General features: G+C 37.9%; 1 protein-coding gene across 1 annotated transcript in view; it reads right to left on the reverse strand.

The window, feature by feature from the left end:
• Window positions 1–12,853, reverse strand: part of LOC306875011 (uncharacterized protein) — a 991,916-nt gene that overhangs the window by 383,419 nt on the left and 595,644 nt on the right. The gene's annotated exons all lie outside the window — the stretch shown is intronic.

A 12,853-nucleotide genomic window follows, 5' to 3' on the forward strand; every position in this document is an offset into this window, starting at 1 on the left:
TTTTTTTCAGTGCAGCTACAGAACAGTGTCCTACAAAGCATTTTATAAAGACAAACACAATTCACCCCTTTCTAAAATTACAAGGGCCATTTAGCCATCTGAGAAGAAAAAGACAACTTTGTGTACAACAATCTTATTTATTAACAACATTTATTAAAAACATGAACTAGGATGATTCCTGTTGATGAATTGTTGTCCAGTGCTCCTGTCAAAATGCTTCCACTCACTGGTAAAAAAAACTAAAGCTGGATAGTTGTGAATAATGGCAGGATGTCATGTTTGGCCACGTTTTCCTTTATATTATCCTTACAGTACCTTATGTAAATGACAGGTCCTTGCAGAAATTTCTCCTCAGCCTCCAGGATGGACAGATTTTCCACAAAAGCCAGGGCACAGATAATGGACTACCAGAGAAAGAACTGAGACTGATCACACATCCCAAGTAGCCAAGTATCATTTCACATGTTTGACTTTTTACAACAAAATGAAAAGTGTCTCTTCTATAATAACCACAAAAAAAACATAGTTTTTAGAGCAATGGTCTCACATTATGGTTAAACTATTTGACATTTAAAACAATGTGAATCTGACATAATGCAGAGCTCAGCTAACACATGAGACCAGCGTCTGGAAAAAGTACATTCATGATGAATTTGATCTGGTCACTGTGGGTGTGCTGTCCAGAACTGAAGTCAGGTGAGAGTGGATTGCATCAATCTGCTCCTGATCTTCAATCAGATGATTGCATTTTTCATCTGTGCTGTGCTGCTTCAGTTTGTTCAGTTATTTCCATTGGCAAGGAAGAGACTTCAAGGATGAAACAACAAACTGAGATGTTCAGAAACTAGTACACATACCCCTCTGTCTCAAACTGCTCAATAAGACTCTGATTGCAGGAATGTCAAGTTAACAGAAATTGAAATGTTACAGCATTAGTATTCAGATCTTATTGCTAGAACTCAATGACCAGCAATAAAGTACAACAACTTTCTAGCAACCTTTTAATGAAGAAAAGCTCAGCTGAGGGACATTGACTGGAGTGTTCAGCCCGGTGTAGAGGGCATACTGTCAGCGTTATATGCCATAGGAATGTGGCAATCGTCTCTTAGCTGTGGACCTAAAGATGTCTCTGTGCTGGTCATCTCCAAACCCAGGCTTTGATGACTATACAGGGAGACTAGAAGGAGGATCTCTCTTCAGAGTGGCTTCTGTACCTATAGGAATGCATATAAAAGTGTTATAACAATCCATTTCACATTTGCATTATCTTTACCTTATTATATTGGGGTAAAATCACCCTCCGTAAAACCAGCATAAAAGAACAATTCCTCCAAACCACAATGTTTAATAATTACTATATTCTTATGAGCTACACCATGTAAAATCGTACACATAACAGATAATGATCTGTGTTCATGCAGGGAACACAAGGACATCCTTCATGAAAGCATTATCCTAAAAAACATATATAACACCAATAAAGAATACCTTTTATTTTACTTCTGACTTATGGTAGATGTCAAATAGTATGATATATGTATTCAATACTTACTGGAGAGCAGGCTAGAGGATTGTGGCAATAACATGCATGTTGGCAGTGTACATGTCTTTGCCCTGTGAGAGTAAAAGGAAAAATTAAGCACTTGCCATTCAAATATGAAATGAACTAACGTTACAGAAGATAAACTACAGCTGATGTAAAATAATGTGAAAAAGATTGATACATGTGCTCAAACCTCTTCATAGACGAGTTTCATGCAGGCATTTCCAATCTGCAAGAGATAATCAAAATAGCTAGCAAACACACAAAAGTCTAAGCTCTTTTTTAAACAAATAGCATAACGTTACGTGCAAATGTTACTATTTACCGGACCTATTTATAAGTACATTTTAGACCTATCTATTAACATATTAAAACTAATTGACATCAACTCTCAGCAAATCATTTAACTTTAAATGTTGCACGATTACTGAACAATAATAATTTTATTGATTATTTTACATAGCGTTACCTCTTATTCGTGTCGCTTCTAGTCTGTTCTGATGGCTCATTCTGTACAGCCTCCCCCTGCTGGACGCATCAGGAACAACAGGGGCGTAAAACTGTCTGGGCCGTAGATCTGCCTGCTCCAGGTCTGCAGCCTCCCCCTACTCGAATTCTACCACCAGGAGCAGTATTTTACCGGGGGACCCCCTCGAAACGCGATTGGGCTGTTTTGGGCTTCTTCTTTTTTTCAAAGAACAATAACATACAATATTTTTTTAAAGAAATAACACCAAAAAAGATATTGCAACATAAAAATAAATGACAACAAATAGCAGTTGCCAGGGGGAGGCAAGTATAAAAGAAACATATACATACAAGTATATACATATCAAATAAATAAAGTTCACAAGCTTTCAAAGTTCTTACAGCTTTCTTTCTCAAAGAGTCTCTGATACTGTCAATATATATGTATGTGTATATATAGTTCAGCCAACAAATCCATGAATTGGGTTTCTTATTTAGATTCTTATTATAGATTGAATTTGGTTCACAGTATATGTAAATAAATTAAGTAAAAAAAATACTGCTGCTCTTGGAAAGAAATAAAAGAGTACATTTTCCCAAAGGAGGGAAAAAGGTCTTAAACACTGAAAATATGAATTGATAAAATGTTGAACTGAATATGTAGAGTGCCAAAATAAGTGCAGTTTCCTCATATTCATTGCAGAAAATACAATTACATTTAATGTTTTTTGAAAATAATGATTTGCTAAATTTTGTGAATGAGCTTATAAGAAACTTCTTTAATCTTATTTCTACAATGATATTTCTGCGGTAACAACTGCACTTTTCTCCAGCAAATCAATTTTCCATTTAATAAAGAGTTCCAATGAGACAAAACATAAGGTACAGTAACAGTTTCTCTTAGTAGTACAAATAACTTTATTATTACTTCATGAAAAACACATTTAAACAAATAAAAAAAAACATTAGTAACATCAAGAGATGCTGAGTTGGGAGAATGGTCTCAATACCTAACATGTGAGTACCTGAAGGGATTGAACCAATAACTATTGAGAACTCTCTTTGAGGAACTGATATTTTACAAAGAGAAAGACATTCATAAGAGTGTTGCTTCTTTGTTTTATAACTGACTAAACAATTTAATATTGTTGTCAAACCAGTTCTTAAAAAAAGAGATTTGTGTTTGTATAGAATGTTTCTATTATTTCATATGAAATAGCGATGCAGAGAAAAATTATGCTTAAATAGGCTATTAATGACCAAGATAGGAGCATTTGTTTTATTTTTGTTAACTGCTTGAAAATGTGTATTTTCAGCACGGGTGTGTGTAATTTGCATTGTAGAGTAAAAGTCTTGTCAAGTTATGTTTATCCCAGACCTTATTTTATTAATATTTTGTAAAACCCCATTATAAATTCATGTTCATATTTCATGTTTATACCAGCACTGTGGAGCTTCTGCCACCAAAACAAATTCCTTGAATGTGTAAACATTTATAAAGCACATTTTAAAACAACCAAAAGGTTGACCAAAGTGCTGTACAGGAAATTGAAAACAACAGCAATCAAAATATAAACAATATACAAAAACCACAGCACAATAAAAAATATTGTCTTTTATTATCTATTACATTTCTTATTGTTTGGTGTGGAGTTGTAATGAGGAGTCAGAAGCGGTCGGATCCATTTGCAGTGTTTATTAATATCAGTATCAACAGCAGGCAGGGGTCGATCAACAGCGTCAAGAATGTCACAGAGAACCAGAATCATAAGAGTTAACCAGGCTTGGGTCAGGGCAGCAGGCTGGAAACAGGTCAGGAACAGATCAAACAAACAAGGGGCAGGCGGCAGAGAATCTCAAGGGTCAAGGCAGTCCAGGATCATACAAAGAATAAACAAAGTAAACGCTCATAAATGTCAGATGGGGCTAAACAAGACTTCGTACTCAGATGAGGGTGCCCTCTGGTGGTGATCGGAGAGAGCCACAGAGGCCTGACTTGTGACAGGAGTGCTATGAAAATATTGAAAACAGACTACCAGTGTGTCAATTTTTTATTAGTATTTACTGATTTTATTCCATTGTCGAAATCCGGTCTCTATTAGGACCCCAAGGGATACACTGTATAGGTACTCTCTTTAGTGCCTGATTACAATTCCTACAAAATCATGTTATGATAAATGCTGTTTTAACTACGTTATAATGACATTAATGTCTGTATTAGTTAGCTTATGTACAAGAATAGCATGCGTATATATACCCGATTAGCCTGATAACTATACTTATCCTTCACGTATTCACACTTATGCCTATTTTTTATTTAATTATGTGTTAATGTCCAAAGTTTTATTTTATAAATTAAACTAATCAATGATGTTCATTTAATAGGGTGTAAGTTTTTATTTATTAATTAGCAGGAAATCAAGTAAGATTGCGTAATTTGTTTCATTATGCAATATATAGTAAGCAATTATTACATTAATATCGTTCACATGTATTTAGGATAATAATGTGATAAAAACTCAATTTTTAATGATACCGGTCAAGCCAGCCACCACCTCAATTTTGTCTATTTGTGGAATTACGGTACACTGTAAAAACAAAAACAAAAAGTTGAGCCAACTTAAAATTTTAAGGCAACCAGCTTCAGCAGATTTTTGAGTTTTCTCAACTTGTTGTTTTACGTTTATACAACAAAAAGTTGAGAATCTCCTACAAAAAATAAGTTGAGAAAACTCTAAAATCTGCTGAAGCTGGTTGCCTGAAAATTTTTATTTTTACAGTGTACAGATACATGAAGTGGCCAAAAAGCAGACAAAAGAGCTATATTTAAGCGGTTATTAATTACATGTGCCCAAAAACAAGCAAAATCAATAAGCTACAGTTTTATTACATTAGAATTTAAATCTGTTAAAATACATTATAACACTGATCATTTCCTGCTTTTTTTACATGCATTATTCAAATTCCTTTAGTCTACATTAAATTTTCAATAAATTATTCTTCTTTTTTGGACACTGACACAATTTTCATAATTTTGTCTCTTTATGCCACCAGAATGGAATTAAAATGAAACAATCGAGATGAAACTGAAGTGCAGACTTTAAGCTTTAATTCAAGGTATTGAACAAAACATATAACATAAAAAGCTTACAACCAGTTTTATACGCTTTTCCTCCATTTTCAGGGGCTCAAATGTAATTGGACAAATAAATATAATTATAAATAAATGTTCATGTTAGTTATTTTGTTGAGAATCGTTTGCAGTAGGTGTGTTTGACTTGAAGAAGCGCTGTGCAGAATGATCAGTGTATTACGAGAGCGATTCGAAAGCATAAGGATCCGTCGGCTCTCTTATCGCTCTCGTGGTACTTTGATGTCATACACAGATCATTCTGCACAGCGCCGCTTCAAGTCGAACACACCTAATGACTGCCTTAAGTCTGGAATTCATGGACATCACCAGAGACTGGGTTTCCTCCTTTGTGATGCTTTGCCAGGCCTTTACTGCAGCTGACTTCCGTTGTTTGTTTGAGGGTCTTTCTGCCTTTAGTTTTGTCTTCAGCGAGTGACGTGCAGCTCAGTCAGGCTGAAAACAGGACATTGACTTGGCCATTGCAGAATATTCCACTTTTGTACCTTGAAAAACCCAATCAACTTTGCTCCATTTGACTGAATCTGGGCAGAGAGCATATCCCTATACACTTCAGAATTCTTCCTGCTGCTTCTGTCCTCTGTCCTATCATCACAAAACACCAGTAACCCAGTGCCAGGGCCGGAGTGGGATCCATTTTCAGCCCAGGAGTGTAATGCTCAAGACCAGCCCATAATCTATCCCCATCCAACCCCCTCCCACCGTGGTGGAATCTGGATAAATGAAGTGACAGATCTGTTCTTACTATCCTGTTATATTTATTTTTGACATGTTTCAATAAAAAAATATATGAATCATGTAAATATGGCCATAAATATCAATAGCAAATCACATACTGAGTTTTCTGCAACAAAGAGTCCAACTGTTACATTATGAAAAAATGGTTTGCATTCAAACAAAAATAAAGTAGTGCAGTAAGAAATATACTTTTTGCACTATTGTTTTTTTTTTTATATCCATGTCAATGTAATAAATAAAATAATGAAGTAAATTATATGAAACATTTCTGCTACAAAACATACAACTGTAACATTATGGCCCGGTTTCATAGACAGGGTTTAGCCTAAGCCAGGATTAGGCCATAGTTCAATTAAGACATTTTAGTCATTTTTATAAATGTGCCTTGGGAAAAAACATTACTGGTGTGCATCTTGAGATACAACAAAGGCACTGATATATTTTAAGATCAGTCAGTGCAAGTTTCTTTCAGTTGAAACCGCTCAGAATTTCATTTTAGTCTAGGACTAGGCTTAAGCCTTGTCTGTGCAACCGGGGGTATATATATAAAAAAAAGTTTAATTCAAAATTGAAAGCTGCCAAGCAATCATCAATAACTAAATGGAAAATCAGTAAGCATCTCGAAAGAAAGGCCTTCTACCATTCTTCACAAGTTTTGGTTTACACTCAGAACTGAAAATGGCAAAGCCTTACAGCATCAACAACCACCTAAGCAGTGCACTGGTTTCTGCAACTTTGTTTATTACTGTCTCATTGTCTATAGACATGAGGATTTCCTTTTCTGTGCCCATTAGCATGAATGCCTCTAATTTCTCTTGAGACATTGAGCTTCTTAGCCTGTTCTTAACACATTTCAGTATTGAGAAGCTTCTCTCACAGGCGATCTGAGTGATTGAGATTGTCAACAGAAACTTATATGCCAAACCAATTACATGGTAGGCATCAGTGAGAAGGTTGTACTGTGAGAGGATGAGATACACACAAATGGCACAGTTTTTGCAGCAGGAACAGGTCCTGTTCTCCAGCTCTACCTCTGGTTCCATAAACAGTGGTCCACCTGTATCCTCCTCACCTCCTACAAGCATCTCACTACCTGTCCTTACAAAGTAACCCTCCAGAGGGGACTTCTTCAGTCTCTCCCACTGGAATGCCAAGCCAGACAGCTCAGCATGCAATGTGCCAACAGTTCCTCTGTCATCAAATTTAAGCAGACACTTGCTGATTTCTTAGAGTGTTGACCTAGGGAGCCCATTTGCCTTAATTTTGCCAAAGTTTTTAGGGTCAAAATCTGAGAAAAGTTCTGCATTTGCTGAAAACCTTCTTTGTATGCTACCTGCCACAGTGTCCAGAATGACATTGTGCACATTGACCTCAAAGCCAGCATCTGGTGATGCTAGAAGTTTGTCTTCTGAATGCTCTCCTGGCACTTTTGTCTTTTTTCGAACTTCTCTGGAAGTGCAGTCTGCACTTCTATCTCAATGCTATCCTCCTCTTGCAGCTTTTGATTTGCCCAACCCACAAACTCATCAGCTGCTACTTTCACTCCCTCAAAGTCTCTGATGAATTTGTTAAGGCTGTCCTTTGTCCCCTCAACCAGATGCTGAGCTGCTAGAATATCCATACCCTTTATCTGCAGGTACTTGGAGAGGGGGGATGTATGCTCAAAAATTCGGAGAAAGGTTTGAGCAGAGGATTGTTTCATACTTTAGGAGGGCTTCAATGTATCCCTTTGCTTTGACCCTCACTGTTGGCTTCATACTTGTATCTTCCTCAATAGAGGAGAGAGTCAGCAGCAGGTCAACATACAGTGCATCCTGAGGTTTACTAAAACACGCAAGGACCTTAGTGAGAGCCTGGTCCTTAGCCCACCACCTGGTTTCCCCTATTGGGCACATTCTTCTGTGACGTTTGTCATTACTGGTCTCTTCCCACCTTTGCATACGCTTATACGATTCTCTGAGAAAAACTGCAACATCATTAAGCAATGAAAAGAGAGATGTACTTTCTACAACACTTCCTGTTGTGTCTGCCAGTACCCGATTCAGAATATGTGAATAACACCAGACATAAATCTGTGAAGGAGACTGCTCTGAGAGAAATGCAGAGAACTCTTGATATTGTCCCTGTATTTTAGCTGCACCATCAGTGGAGTTGCCCACACATGTGCCAATGTCAATACCAAGCTTGTGTAATGTCTATTTGAGATATTTTCCTGTTGATGCTTCACAGTCTACCACAGCAACGAATCGTTCATGGATGGTATCTGTAACATATCTCAAAATTACTGCACATTGGACTTTTGAGGTTATATCTTGGGTGGTATCTATTTGGACTGAAACCATGCCTGCCAGTTTAACCTCATCTGCATTTGTGCTCTTTATAATTTGGCTGATGATATCCACAACTTTAAAGATGATGTCTTTTGACAGGAAAGTCACAAGAGAGCCTCTGCCCTTTGCCCCAGTCTCATGGTGCTTCTTGCTTTGTTCAATACAAGTGTTCAAGTGCTGTTGAAGGCACATATCATACTTGCTCAAGAGTGTTATCAACCCAGGAAGTTGCCATGATTGACTGCCGTGTTTTCCAATGTATAAGCAGCCTCTGCTCGATCTCCTCTTTAACTAAGTCCACATTTGCCAATGACTTTTATGACATCTACTATGCGCTCCATTACCAGACACTTTTTCTTTACTTGTTTATATTGTAAAGACATTTGATTGCCAGTCAATAGACTTTTCACATCTGTCTTTTTAGCCATTAGAAAGTAAGCATCTGCACTATCTCTGTGGGCATTATTTTCTCATGTTCCTCAATCCTCTGATGAACATGTTTCCATGCATTCATACCTCCTTTATAAAAGGACTAGCACCTGCAACAGGTGCAAATGCCAAACACACAGAACAGTACAGATAATTAGTTTTTTTCATTGCATGTCAACCACTTGCGGTTGGTTCCATCCTTTCTGTTATAAACTTTTGCTATGGGATGTTTCTGTGGCTGTTGAGGATGATAACTGAAAAACATGTCAAGGTCCTTTGACTGAGGATGAGCAAAATAATCAAACGTATCATTCTCCTCATCTACACTAATTGCTTGTGGATCAGGGACATTCAGCCTCTGTCTCTGTTCCCTCACGTCCCTCAGCATCAGGCGTATCTGTTTTTAATACAATCTCATTTAAAAATAGTCATATGGCTAAAATCACTTACATTTAATTGAAACAGATAATCAAAAGAAAACAAATGCTTCAATGTAAGTCACTGTTACGATTTCCTGATTGGTCTAGGGGAGGAATGAAACAGTAAAAAAAGTGGATGGTGGTGAAATTAATGTGCAACAGCATAAAGCCACCCCGTCTCCAGACCCAGAGTTGTTTCACAATAACCACATAGTGATCTCATTCAAGAAAGTAGTTTTATTTACAATTTAGGCAAAAGAAAAAGAGAGGTATCAAGTTCAGAAGAGGGTATAGCCAAAATAACAAACATAATCAATCTTACTCCTCATTAATCATACTACCTAAACTAAAAACAAAGAAAACCAAAGTACAACAAAATAAGCTTACTCCCTTGCTAGCATAAACAGGAGAAACAAAGTATGATTCAAAATAAATGGCACCCACCTCCCTACTAACCTCACAAAATAAAGAAATAAATTATTAAATAACAAACTTCAAATCAACCAAGAGAAAATGATCCATTAAGTCAAACAATGATTAACTATTAAAGGTAACACTCACTTCTGCCTTTAAAGTCTCAATCAGGGATTGAAATAGAAAGAGACTAAAAAGAGAAAACTACTTCACTAAGTAGTACACACAATAAAAGGTAGAGATACACGGTTCACTACTGGCTTCAACAAAGTCTCAGATCTGGGGTTGAAGATGGGTCCTTCATTGCTGCTGCACACAGTCAAGCCACCACCAACACAGCTCTGATGGTGTTTGCAGTTTAAATACTCCCAGCATCCAATCACAGCAGGCCATTGATTATCTGTATCAGGTGGAACCATTTCTCCTATGAAGAGAGTCAGCACAGCTGAACACACACAAACAGAACCTTACACTCATCACACTCCCAGCTGTTCTCCATTTGTCGGACTATAGGCTGTGTCCAAATTCAGGGTCTGCATCCGGTAATGCACCTATTTTAGTTGGTTGCCAGCCGCCGTTAAAAACCAAGAAGAAGAAGAAGAAGGGTCTGCATCCTTCGGAGTACTCATTTGAAGGATGTTACGTCACAGCGCCGCGACGAAGGCTGTCCAAATTCGTAGGATCCTTCAAATGCGGCCCACAAATACGTCCTCCTTTTCCCCGAATTGGAAGGATGGGTGTGGTGGATCCTTTCCCGTCCTACCTATCCCATAATTCTTTTCGGCAGAGCGTAATGGCGGACGAAGCGAGCGGTAGCGGAGTGGGAGAGGAGTTTCTCTGACAAAACAAGCTAAAGTTTATGCTTCGGCTCAATGAATTTGTAGGAGAAATTAGTAGAATACTTAAAAACAAATAAAAATAGGCTATAATGGCTTACCTGGATGTGACTGTCTTGTAGTCTGATACAAAAAACTCTCCGACAACGAGCAAAGAAAGTATTTAATTTATTTAATTGCTTTATTTCTTCCAAAAGAATTAAAATGAGGAGAATGACTCTTTGTTTGTCCATTTTCCCGCTTCTTGCTTGGCGCTGTCACGGTTACTAGGCGACACGATATGAGCAACGGGTAAGGGAGGGAACTGAAAGAAGGGTAGGCTGTCCAAATTCACAAACACCGACTTCCGGGTTTTGCGGACGTCGGAGGATCCCTCCTCCTTCAACCGGGTAGGAAGGATCCTGGGATGCAGACCCTGAATTTGGACACAGCCAAAGTCTCCCCTCTCTCACCACTCTGCCTGGGTTCGTTATTGTTATTCAGTTTTGGTAAATGTGTAATTGTGTTCTAGTGTTTGCTCTGGGCTGGGATACACGCACCTCATTGCCGTTTTTGTATCCCAGTCCTTTTCTGTTTTGTTTTGTGCCGTGTTGGACTTTTGTGTTGAATTAAAGGAGCCTTACCTGCACTTGGACCCAGACTCATCTTTCCACGGCGCTCCTCTTAGCGTTCCGTGACAGTACCTTGAGTCGGCAGTTCCTGTGTGTGTGTGTGTGTGTGTGTGTGTGTGCTTGTTTGTCTTGAAAAAATATCTGTCAGTTTGGTATGTTTGTCCGGGACCTTCTGCCTGGCTGCTGTTGTCTCACTGAAGATCAATGTCTCTGTCCCTAAAATCACGTACATTTTAATTGAAAAAAATCCTTCAATGTAAGTCACTTTGGATAAAAGCGTTTGTAAATGTTGCTAGTCACTGTACCTTGAGTCGCCTGGTCACGTGTGCTCGTTTGTCTTCTTGAAAATATATTTGTCAGTTTGGCAAATTTGGCCGCATCATCCTCCAAAGACTTTCTTTTTTTTTTTACCTGTTTTTTTCAGCTCCAGGCATCTTTTTTTTTTTTTTTACTGTCCATTTTATTCTTGAAAAGAAAACGTATTAAAATGTTAAATTCAGATCTAGTGTTATTAGCTTAGTTATCAGTCACACAGTAACTTAAACATATACGTTATTCTGTGTATGTACAAAAAAAAAAAAATCTCCCAGTTCTCCCGATGGCCACTCCGGGCCTGTTTTTGTCTGTCGATGACTGCAAGACATCTTAAAAAAAAAAATTTTTTTTTTTTTGGTATCAATCAGATATTCAATGATTGTTCGTTTCCTAAGTTTTCATCAATACTATACTAACAAACTCTTTCAACTGTACTTTAACTACTTTTTCAATGACATAACCGTGCTGCTGCTGATCAAAATGCAAAAGTAGCCTAACTAACCCAAAATTGAGGTATTTATGCCTGTGATCTGATCTGAGACAGACTGGTTTGCTCAATTCAGAAAAAAAGCCCTAAAAATTCAGATCAATTAAAATTACAATCACTTAATTAGAATTCTAGTGGCACCATCTGGTGTCCAAAATAAGACTTTACCAGAAAAAACAATAACAGCTCTACCCCGTTACCAATAAGCTACAAATGGTTCTTACAGTAGAGCAGCCAAAGTAATAATAATAATAATAAAAATAATGAAAATAACACACCACTGATCGTTCATGTAAGTAACAGAAAACGAACAGATAGGTTTTAGCAACAGATCAGATTAACACATCCACATTAGTGACTCATCATCATTATATATATCATCAAGGGGAAGTCGTGGCCTAATGGTTAGAGAGTCGGACTCGTAATCCAAAGGTTGCGGGTTCGAGTCTCCGGCCGGCAGGAATTGTAGGTGGGGGGAGTGAATGTCCAGCGCTCTCTCCACCCTCAATACCACGACTGAGGTGCCCTTGAGCAAGGCACCGAACCCCCAACTGCTCCCCGGGCGCCGCAGCATAAATGACTGCCCACTGCTCCGGGTGTGTGTTCACGGTGTGTGTGTGTTCACTGCTGTGTGTGTGCACGTTGGATGGGTTAAATGCAGAGCACGAATTCCGAGTATGGGTCACCATACTTGGCTGAATGTCACTTCACATTCACTAATATTGTCCAAGCTCCTCTGCTGAAATAATCCCTTTAGAAAAAATGTTGCATTAGTAGGCTAGCTTTAATATGAAGTAATACCTAACATGATCTATATATGATCTAATATGTGTTGTGTTGAGAAAAACATGAGTTAAAAAAGTGGTGGACACTTTCAAAGTCATCTCAATAGCACTTATGAACAATTCACACAAGTCTGCTAAATCTACATAGCATTTTCATCCAAAGAACATCAGCAGCATACACATCCAAAAATATCTGATTCATTCAGACGCGCTAAAAGGTTAGATGAGTGCTTAATGCATCAGAAAGTGTTAAAATCGTGCTTCAAAATGTATAGATGATCACTTTAAACTATTCAGTGCAGCTTAGTTCAGTTATTTCTCAGAGCA

The sequence above is a fragment of the Barbus barbus genome, assembly GCF_936440315.1.
Source record: "Barbus barbus genome assembly, chromosome: 9".
In the NCBI taxonomy this organism is placed as follows: Eukaryota; Metazoa; Chordata; class Actinopteri; order Cypriniformes; family Cyprinidae; genus Barbus; species Barbus barbus.